The sequence below is a fragment of the Tachypleus tridentatus genome, chromosome 13 (assembly GCF_004210375.1).
Source record: "Tachypleus tridentatus isolate NWPU-2018 chromosome 13, ASM421037v1, whole genome shotgun sequence".
Lineage (NCBI taxonomy): Eukaryota > Metazoa > Arthropoda > Merostomata > Xiphosura > Limulidae > Tachypleus > Tachypleus tridentatus.
In genome coordinates, this window is record NC_134837.1 from 134,542,759 (window position 1) to 134,554,379 (window position 11,621).

Consider the following 11,621-nt stretch of genomic DNA (forward strand, 5'->3'; position numbering starts at 1 on the left):
AGTTAAGATTTACACTGCAATACAGAATAATAATAATTGTTCTTCTATAAACACCGGAAATGGCTCTTCCGCTTGCTTTACATTAACGTCCTTACTTTCCTTGCCACCCTAATGTAAGGACTCATACCGCTAAAAACAGGATTTCGATACCTGTGTTGCTTTGTAGTTAATTCCAAACAAACAAACCTACTTTCCTATATTAGAAAGATTTAATTATTCAGAAGGAAACGGTACACCTTTCGCCCATGAGTGTCCCCAGTGAAACAGCGGTAAATCTACGGATTTACAACGCTAGAATCTGGGGTTCGATTTCCCGCGGTGGCCACAGCAGATAGCGCAACGTGTCTTCACTATCAAATGAACAAATAAACCGTCCATCAGCGTTAAGTTTGGTTTTATAATTTCATATAAAATATTAGCCGCTCTTACAAAACATAAATAGAACTGGTTTATACCTGTTATTACTTCCACAAGATAAATTAGTGTGCAGTTGATATACGGTATGTTAGTGTACTCATTAAATTATTAAAAATGAAAACTCCGAAAAAAAGAACAACAGATTTTTAGACCACTTATGATAGTAACAACAACCAAAGTAAAGTCGTGGTATAATTACATGTATCAGCACTATATTTCCACATTGATTCACATTAAGTAAGGAATGTGCAGTACTGTGTAAAGGTGTTAGGACAGAGTGAAAAATTAGATTTCAGGCCACTTTCAAAGAACAATGGAAGATAAATTAAAGGTGAAACATCAAAATGTTATTAATCTTCATACTTAGTACAACAGAAACTCAGTGGAAGTGCTTGAATTCAGCAAACAGTTAATATTTTGTGTGTCCCCCTTTTGCTATAATAACTACAGACAGTCTTTCAGGCATTGTTGCAACATTATTTAATGAAAGAGTCCTATAAGATTTTACTCCAAATGTATATAATACATTCCCATGAAGGTTTTTTTAGAAGTAACTTTTGGTTTGTCAAATGTTTGATCTGCCAAATCTCAGATCTGCTCAATTCGGTTGAGAGCATGGTTCTGTGGGGACCATTGCATTATTAAGTTACTACAGCAACTTCTTTCTTATTTAAGTAATTTCAGCTTCGGTTGGATGAGTGTTTTGGATCATTATCTTCGTGGTAGTACAATCCTAATACGCAAACCACTGAGTGTAGCATGACGGATCAATATCTGGTGGCACTTACGCTGGTCTATTATTAAATCTACTCTGCAAATATCTCCTGTAACTTCAGCAGAAAAACAACCAAATCACCATATTGCCTCCCTCATGATTCATAGTGGGTACTATGTATTGAGTTAAGCATCTTTCACCTACGCTTTGAACCACACATTTCAAACTTAAACTCACCTATGCATAACACCCTTTTCCAACCATCAACAGTTTAGTTTTGTACTTTTCTTTCAGGAAGTTCCAGTCACTTTATAATATTTCTATACCGAATAAAAGGTTTTTAACTGCTACACGACTACATATTCCACTCTCATTAAGTCTTCTAGATACTGTAGATCTGGATACTTTTCTATCATTTGGTTCATGGTCGTTTATCTCATACTTGAGATCAGTAGTAGTTTTTCTTTTGTCCCGAAGACTACACAAACAAAGATAATTAACATCAGTTTCATTGGGTTTAGATGTTCCGTCTCTTCCTTTCCTATTTTTAACTTTTTCTGTCTCTGTCTCGCGATCTAGGGTGTATTTAACAATGTTTGAGGAACATTTCAAGTCTGCAGTAATTTGTTGGAGAGTTCAACCAACATCACGTAATACGTTTGTACAAACTCTCTTCTCTTCTCACAATTCTCTACGTTTTTGAACCCGTGGCATGATAACAAAAGTTAATACATAATCAATGTTTTTATTTGTGGAGCGCTTTTAAATTGATTTTTTTCTAGTGTGTATGATTTAAATAGAATCATTATCACATCACTGTCTTTCAAACTTTAACTAACGACGTCCAACTCATTTCAGTTGTCCGTTGCCCCCTCTTCACATTAAAATAAATTTTGCAAGTAATAACTGGAAAATCAATATTTTCTTTATACGTGTTTTTGATAACTTTGTAAGTGTAAAAATGTTTGTAAGGAGTGAAAAAACGCTAGAGCAAAATAATAAAAAAGGTTTTCAGAGTAAAGTGATAGTTCTATTAGGTTATCGTCGTCTCTAGCTCTTCTGTCACTCAGTTAGTAATTGTTGAGCTCTCCCGCCAAAAGATTACTCCTTCCCGAACCACCAGTAGACGACCCCTAGGGGACGCGACACACAGTTTAGAAAACACTGATCTATATGAAATATTGTTGCAGTCAAAGTGGTGAAACACGCTATAGCTGCTTTTTATAATAATTTTAGACACATATGTAAAAAATATTTTTGATGCACAGTAATGCCCTCTCTGGATAAAATGTAAACAACCGATATTTTGTTTCTTATGTTCCCATGATCCTGAAATTGATGTCAAAAAACTCCACCTTCATGTGTGTATTATAATGAAAAAAAAATACTTGAATGCTAACTATAATACTTCTTTGTGGTCACTTCATCTTGTTAGTTTTAATTTTTTTAAATTAAATTTGTTTTGGAATAAATCACAAAGCTACACAATGGGCTATCTGTGTTCTGCCCACCACGCGTATCGAAACCCGGTTTTTAACACTGTAACACATACCGCAGTGTCAGTAAGGGGCAAAAATTAAGCTAATCTATTTTATTTACCTTTTATAACTTGGTACAGAAAGAAATGGGCATAGCTTTAGCTTCAGGCTTATAAAAATAAAAATCACTTTGTTTAGTCTATGAATGAAAAAGGTCGATTGAAAACATCACTCTGGTACCACAAATTTATCAACAAAAGAAAAGAAGAACAGGGAATCGACCAATGCCGTCCATGACCAAATGACACTTACATCGTTAGTAGAAACGTGTTACAAGAGTTGTAAATGCGTGTTTAAAGTTAAAGATGGTATACTCATTCCTTTACTTTGCTTAACTTTGGTAGTTCGATTTCAATAAAAAGTTTGTTGTTTGTTTGAATTTCGCACAAAGCTGCACGAGGGCTATCTGTGCTAGCCGTCCATAATTTAGCAGTGTAAGACTAGAGGGTAGGCCACTAGTCATCATCACTCACTGCCAACTCTTGAGCTACTCTTTTATCAACGAATACTGGAATTTATCGTGACTTTATAACGCCCCCACGGCTGAAAGGGCGAGCATGTTTGATGCAACCGGGATTCGAACTCCCGACACTCAGGTTACCAGTCGAGCACTCTAACCACCTGGCCATTAAGAAAAAAAGAGAGAGCCTTAAGCTGATTTTTGTTTTATGAACTGGCTGCTGCTGTTGTCTGTTTCTAGACAGTTCTGAGCCCTTTTTCAGGTCAAATAACGTATATTTGAAAGCACGTTTGAGGTCTGTTTTCTTGAGGGTTAGGTTTTGTCTCTCAACATCTGGTACCCTTACAAGCACTTTTGTCTATAACACCCTCTTATGGAGATTTCGATACTGATCTAGCACTATACGAACTGTCACAACTAGAGTGAACTAACATATGTTGAACATGTTTATCATGATTCATTTAACAGTCGACCGGTAAGTGTAGTCTTTTTGGATCGACTTTACACAAGTTATAAATAAATTTATTTCTTACCAGGTAAGGAAGTCGTGGGTTAGGCACTCAAGCCACCAACTCGAGACTGATTATGGTAACAGAAATATAAGTTAAATTTAAAATATTCAAGTACTCGTCTTTATCGACAGTTCCGAAACAATTTTGCAAAAACGACGTCAAAATTGATAAATTTCTCGTCCTAGATAGCTAGATACTGGTAAGTGTTCTAGATAGGTAGATACTGGTAAGTGTTCTAGATAGCTAGATACTGGTAAGTGTTCTAGATAGCTAGATACTGGTAAGTGTTCTAATAGTGTGTTCTAGATAGGTAGATACTGGTAAGTGTTCTAGATAGCTAGATTCTCGTAAGTGTTCTAGATAGCTAGATTCTCGTAAGTGTTCTAGATAGCTAGATACTGGTAAGTGTTCTAGATAGCTAGATACTGGTAAGTGTTCTAGATAGCTAGATACTGGTAAGTGTTCTAGATAGCTAGATACTCGTAAGTGTTCTAGATAGCTAGATTCTCGTAAGTGTTCTAGATAGGTAGATACTGGTAAGTGTTCTAGATAGCTAGATACTCGTAAGTGAAACCTTCTATAAAATTATTTAACATCAAAGCTACAACAACAAAATTATAAACCAAGATAATACGGGTTATTTCTTTAGATAAAATTGTGTTTATATAATGCCATTAATATTCCGTCTAGTATGCCTCTTCAGTTACTTTAGTTAGACTTTCAACGGGCTTATCTCCTAATACCATTTTTTCTCAGACAGAGCAAATCATTTACGAGATACGTTATTAGGCTAAATAGTTACAGGAAGTTTCTGCGGCGAATGAGTCTCAAGATGGCTGATATTGACACTTTTACTAATAAAGTAGAGAACAAAGTTTCGACTTTCTTAACCTGAAGATGACTTAGAAACGTTGTTCTCTGCTTTATTAGTAAAAGTGTTAATACCCATACCATCAGTCTTGAGATACATTTTTACTTCGAATGGGTTTCTCGTCATCACGAATTTTCACAGCTTTGTAGTACCTCCGTTCTAGATTCGAAAGTATCGTGTGGATTCTGGACAGAGCGGAAAACTGCCTCAAGGACCAAAATCACGGCTTCTTGTGCTACTTAATTAATATAATTATGATTTGTCAAGTAGTTCGGACTATTATCTTCTGCACGTGATTCCCCTCTTAAACCTAACTAATGCTTTTGGGATCTTCTATCTAACCAAAACTTATTTTTCTGAATGGTTTGTATGAAGCTAATTATTGTCCAGCATTCGTTGATGAGGACGTAGATATACGAACCCACTAACTCTAAATGTATGGACACAAACTGGTTAACTTTGGTTTTAGTTACACATATGTTTTCACTTGTTGCAGGGATCAAAGTTCCGTTACTTAATTTTTCCTTATAAAGCTATTTTCTATAGCTGTGGTGTTTGATGTCATAACCATTCATCGCTTTATCTAATGAAATCGCGTCTGTTCATCGCTGATAATAAGAACCACTATTTCCTGCTTCTCATGGTACAGTCTAGAATGTATTTCAAAGTAATTCGTGTACTTCGTGTTTCTCACATCCTAATTTGAACTCTTCACATTAGATACTTTCGTGGCTTTCCTTATTTAACCGTTTTATTTTACTTTAAATGTCCATTATCTATTTGCCATTATATGTTTATGTAAACTGACACATGCATATGTGTATATATGTTCTATTTTCCAAAACTTCCAGCATATGTAATTTACCAAATGCATTAATTCTTTCGTTCAGTTTACGGTTCATGCTCTATAGCAGATTTATTAAATTTAATTATTCTACCCTCTCCCAAACACAGACATACAAAAAAAATCTAATAATGTTAAGACCCAGAGAATGTACAAGCCACACCACTGCCACACAACGTCCTGTCAGAAAAAACGACATTTAGGTACTGCTTGAAATCTGGAACGTAATGGATTGTCACTGACATGCAGTGTCCTATCAATCTGTTAGGAAAAGAAATATTCAGGCATTGTTTGGCGTCCATAATGTAGTGTAATAATGCCTTTTTCCAGTGAAGCCACATATGTCCACTGGTATATTATCCAAATCCACACTAGGCCACCGTATTCCTGCTAAAGGACAAAGTAGCTTTCTCCAGTCAGCGTTCAGTAAATGATCAATAATGGGCAAGAAAAATAAGATATTGTCCACATCAAATCACCATTCTATTTGCTCTCTGGTCTTCGGTTCCTGAAACCCATTTGGTTTGTATTGGAATCGGTACTCAAAACTGTAGTGGAACAGTTCTACTAACGATGTAAGATGTTCTCTCATTTGTCAAAAAAACATCTTCCGGGCAACGTTCATCCAGTTCTTCTTGCGCTAGAAACCAGTAATAAAATTGAAGAAGTGTCTGTCAACTCCTTGAGTTAGGTTTGGTTTGTTTTGAATTTCGCATAAAGCTACACGAGTGCTATCTACGCTAGCCGTCTCTAATTTAACAGTGTAAGACTAGAGGGAAGACAGCTAGTTATCACCACCCACCGAAAACTCTTGGGCTACTCTTTTACCAACAAATAGTGGGATTCATCACCACATTATAACGCCCCCAAGGCTGAAATGGTGTGACGGGGATTCGAACCCTTGACCCTCGGATTACGAATCGCATGCCTTAACCACCTGTCCATATCGGATCCAACTTCTTGGGTATTGGAAACTTGTGAAGATGAGATCTATATTGTTTCAAAATCAGAATATTTATAATATTATAAATCTTTATATTTATAATATTATAATATTATCTTTATATTTATAATATTATAATATTATCTTTATATTTATAATATTATAATATTATCTTTATATTTATAATATTATCTTTATATTTATAATATTATCTTTATATTTATAATATTATCTTTATATTTATAATAGTCATAGCAGCTTAGAAACGAAACTATCAATTACTGAATGTCCGTCATTCCTTGCGAAGGGCTACTTTTACCCCTAGCTAATTCGAAGAGAGTGTATTATCCATCTTTTCTCGCTCTTGTGCATTCCGCACCGAAATAACTCGATTTTTTATTTGTTTTAGGATTTCGCGCAAAGCCAGCTAGCTACCTGTGTAAAACGTCTCTAGGGTTAAACTGATAGGTTACCGGGAAGAAAGTGCCCGTCGTCAACTGTTGGGCCCGTATTTTTCAAGAAATAAACACTCACTTAGTTGTGTTTTGGGCGTTTTTACGTTATACCGATGCAAATGTTACTGTTAAGCCTAACGCTTAAAAATCAATTATATACCGTTTTTTTATCACCAGTTTGTCTGAAACTGAAAATATTCTAGCAGAAACTCACAAAATAGTTGCAACCAAATCACCATCTATATTCCAACAACACTTCTTTAAGTACAGGATTTCTAAAATACAAAATAATTCTGATCACAGACATCTAACTTCATTTGTCTTAAACCAAAGATTAGTTAATGCTTTATTACGTGTAGACCATGTTCGATTAAGAGATTAATTAACACTGAAACTAATACTGTAAATTATGTATATTTTTTGCATTAACTGAGTTAAGGTTAACTTCTACCGTACTTAATGTTATCAATAAACCAATGTTATTCTACGATCTAATGTTAGACCTCTCAAATACTTTGATAAGCTCTTAACACGTCGTTATACAAACTACCTATTAAAGTATATTTAAATCAGCCTTTTGTTTACATCATTTGAAATGAAATGCTCGCGCATTGGCTATTATTATAATCTATTTTTTTTAACTAAAAACAAGTCTCTTTCTTATTTTATTATACTAAATTAACTTTTTTTTTTTCAACTCCTAACTAATTTAACCTTGACGGATCTTAGTTTTCGTAATCTACAATTGCTCTACATAATTTTAGAGTTAACGTCACACCACACCATTAAAACAACCCACAGCCCCATGTAACTAGCAAATACATTACAACATTAAAATATTTACATCGCTAGAAACCAGGTTTCGATACCCTTGGTAAGCATACCGCGGATGGCCCATTGTGTAGCTATGTGGTCAATTAGAAATAAGTCGTTATAGATATTTACATGATATCCTGGCAGCTATTAGTTGGGTAACTGCAATGTCAATATTTCTTTACATGTTAACAATTTCGTGGACCTGTAGTAAACATAATGCATTAAAACTACTATAATGTATTGAGTAACGTTGACAAAGTTATTGGACAAGTTTTAACATAATGAAATATATTTTTACAGCCAATAGTGCTGGTCCCTTATATCTTACGCTCATTTTGTCCATTTCATAAATTCCATACCCTCTCAATTGCTAATAATTGGAAACAAAATGTACATCAATTTACATATTTTGATAGCTAATATTTTAATTTTTTATTAAGCCGAAGCTTTATGATATTCGTATATGTCTAATGAACACTAAGTCTTTATTATTATTATTAAATGTGACAGGTAACTCTTTATGATATTCGTATATGTCTAATGAACACTAAGTTTTGATTATTATTATTAAATGTAACGGGTAACTGAGGTAAAGAAACATAAATATCTCTAATAAATTCACTGTCTTCCCTTGACTAACTTGTAAGTACACAATCTGACCCGAAAACTTGGAGGTTCCCCCCCCCATACGCCTTTGCACAAAGAGTGTTGGTGTAAGCTACCTTATACAGTACATTTTTCGTTAGATTTAGAGGCATTTTTAGTTCTCCATTTCTAAAAAGTTAAATATATTTGTTAGGTGTACTGATAGTGATTGGACGAGATGTAGATTTTTGGTTTGACGAATGAGGGCATTCTTTATCTTCAAACGATATGTTGGAAGACATCTGTGAAACGTATTATTTGTCATAGTTTTCAAAGTTAAATGCGTTTTCTGGTTTAACATAGGACTACATTTAACTAAAACGAGGTTAATAAATAGGCTGATGGGCACATTTCGTGCAATATGATAGGTTGTCTGAATGGTAACATATGTACGTTGAATTAATCAATGTGAGGAAACTAAAACCTCTAGAACCACGCAAGGTAACTGTATACATGCTACTACTAGACGCAATGTTTTGTTTACCGTTGACAAAATAATACATTGTTAAAATAATGGCAACGAAGATGTGTCTGAATTTTGTGACAAATGAGAACAGACCAATACACAGTGATTTCATGACACCTGCTGGCATATATTTTGTTATAACTCAGTTCCAAGTAAAACACTGGATCTAGACTATTATCCTGATGAAGAACAGTTAACCCGATATAAATTAGTTCCAACTACAACATTGGTTCTAGATTATTATACTGATCTAGAACAGTTAACCCGTTATATATCAGTTCCAAGTACAACCCTGGTTCTAGGCTATTAAACTGATGAAGAACAGTCGAACCGTTATAAATTAGTTCCAAGTTCAGCACTGGTTCTAGACTATTATAATATGTATATATATACAGTTTTGTAATTTTCTAAATACTTTGAAGTTCCAGAAAAGAAATAAATTCCGTTTATAGACCCCAGAAACAACAACAATGTAGAAGGGCACTTAATAGAGTGCCTACTTTCGTCACTCAGCGTTTATCGTGTTTTGCACTAAAAAAAGACGGAAATATTTCCGTATGTCCGTCGTTATGAACGGACCCAACCATTTTTGTTAAGACCCTATGAAATAATATTCTACATACATCTACCAAGGTTCATGAAAATTTGGTCATTTTTTACTGTGTTATAGGGAAAAAAACAGTGTAAGAAATTAGTCCCCATGTTAACAGATGGGGATTTTTTAGATTCTAGTAACTTTTCTGGAACATTAACCCTCTAAAAACTAATCACTTCTACTTTGAGTCTTAATCCAAATGTACTCCAACTTTCATCGAAATCCATTTAGATATTTTTGAAAAATATTTCTGACTCTCACACACCGACACGTTGGGATGAAAACATAACCTCCGTTTGCCTTCAGTGATTGAGGTAAAAACACAAATACTGCGAGTGAGAAGACAAAAATCTTTGTTTTGTTGTTTCTTACACGAGGTAAATCGACTGCTGTGAAATAAGCAACTTTTATTATTACATTGTTATTAAGTTCGTTAAAACTTCAACTAGTGGAGAGTAGTATTCCGTGAAAAGTTTTCTACCCTAACATTTATTTGTCCAAAACAAATACAATATCACTAAGATACCCCCAACACCTCTCTTCTTACTGTTTGTTATATGATAAACAATATGGCATTAAGCGCTTCTTAGGTATATTTACTACTATCACACCAGAAAGTCTTGCGAAAACCAAACATTACTTTTAAGTGTGTCACTAAAAGATAATTGGAAGCATTACTGATCTTAGGTTATAATTGTAGTTGTTTATTCCCTGTCATAATACAATGAATAAACTGTCATGTTTTGTACACTTGCGTCTTTTCTTACAAACAAACACTCTCGTAGCTAGCTTCAAGAATGAGCCACTTGAATTGTGGAAACAACTTTCATTCGTGTCACGAATAGTGTTAATACAATAATTGTCAGTGTAACATTTCAAACAGTTTACAAAATTACACTGTATATAACTTTTAAGGGATAGTTTTTGTTTGTACAAACGATTGCGATACAAACTACGTGTACATTTGTTATGAACTCTTACTCTTGTTTATTTTAGCAACATAAATTAAAAGGCCTTAAATATTTGCCCTAAAATGCAGCAGCCTCAATTAAAATACCTTGAATCTTTGCCTTAAAAAGTAGCAACCTGAATTAAAAGATATTAAATATTTGCCCTAAAATATGGCAACCTAAATTAAAACGCCTTGAACAAATAATCTTGGAAGTAACATTACTGTTCAAAATATAATTTTTCTTAACTTTCTTTTTTTTTATTAATTACCTGGTGTTTCTTGAGGGACAGTATCAATTCCAAGAATAGTTATCTCCCTTCGGTTACAGGCTGACCACCAATACGACCCACACGTTATACCTGTGAACACGAAATACCCCTGTCAACTCTTCCTGTACAGGCATGTCTGTGTTGCTATGGGAACTATATGACGACGCGGAAATAAGGTACAAAAAGTAAAAAGTTCGATTTCTCTGTTAAAACACAAAGACGTTTTGTTGTTGTTATCAATTCGAGACGTTATTATATGTACTGATACATAAGTAAAGAGTTAATATTAGTGAAGTTCAAAACAGTAAACGAAGTAGAGAGTTTAAAAACTAAACAACGAGCTGAAAATAGCATATTCAGGTATTTGCATCGTTGTTATAGCAACCGCAAAAGCTTTCTCTTTCTTCTTTATATTGTGAGTGTTGTATTACAACATGGCACGATTAGGGTTCAAACAATCCTCTATTTATCTTTATTTTTATGATTACCGTGTTAGACGACGTTATCGGTGTTAGAATTAAGTGAATTAAAAAAGCTAAAGCAGTTCTGACAATAATATCGACAATGTTTGTATTTCAACACCTGTTATGTTTATTTAGTTTACTGCGTTTGTTAGTTGTTAACGAGCTGTGTCATTGAGGAGGTAACTAGCTCTGTTTGTCAGTTGTCAAACAGTTGTGTTTATCATGTGATAACTACTTTGTGAACTTTTTAGCCTTTGCCATGTTTTTACCTATCTAACAGAGGAGATGTTAACAACGCTAATGCTTGAACACAAATGAGTTACATTTACAACATGTTAATACAACATTAAACATGTTACGTGTTTACCGATTAACGCTTTGTTTCAGTATGGTCTTAAACTTCTGACCAACTAGTATTTAGGCTAATTTCATAGTGTTCACATTTTTCCTATTAAATGCTAAAAAAAGTTTTTTATTTTTATTTTCCCTTTTCTTATTTTCATCTTTCGAAGCTCTACTCAAATAAGTGGTTCAGTCTAACAACGCAAAATGCATATTTTTCTTTATATTCATTGGCCTTAAGATTTTGTCCAGCAGTGTATATATATGGCATTATTACCAATAATGTATATATACATGTATATGTGTTACCATAAGCA

At 34.0% G+C, this 11,621-nt stretch overlaps 1 protein-coding gene across 4 annotated transcripts in view; it reads right to left on the minus strand.

The window, feature by feature from the left end:
* LOC143238429 (uncharacterized) overlaps positions 1-10,730 on the minus strand; it is a 31,517-nt gene extending 20,787 nt beyond the window's left edge. For 3 of the 4 annotated variants that reach the window (XM_076478656.1, XM_076478655.1, XM_076478654.1), the window contains exon 1: positions 10,499-10,730. The gene's annotated coding sequence lies outside the window, so the exon portion shown is untranslated. The remainder of the gene's footprint in view (positions 1-10,498) is intronic. The other variant, XM_076478653.1, reaches the window with a different exon arrangement.
* Positions 10,731-11,621: the final 891 nt, after the last annotated feature.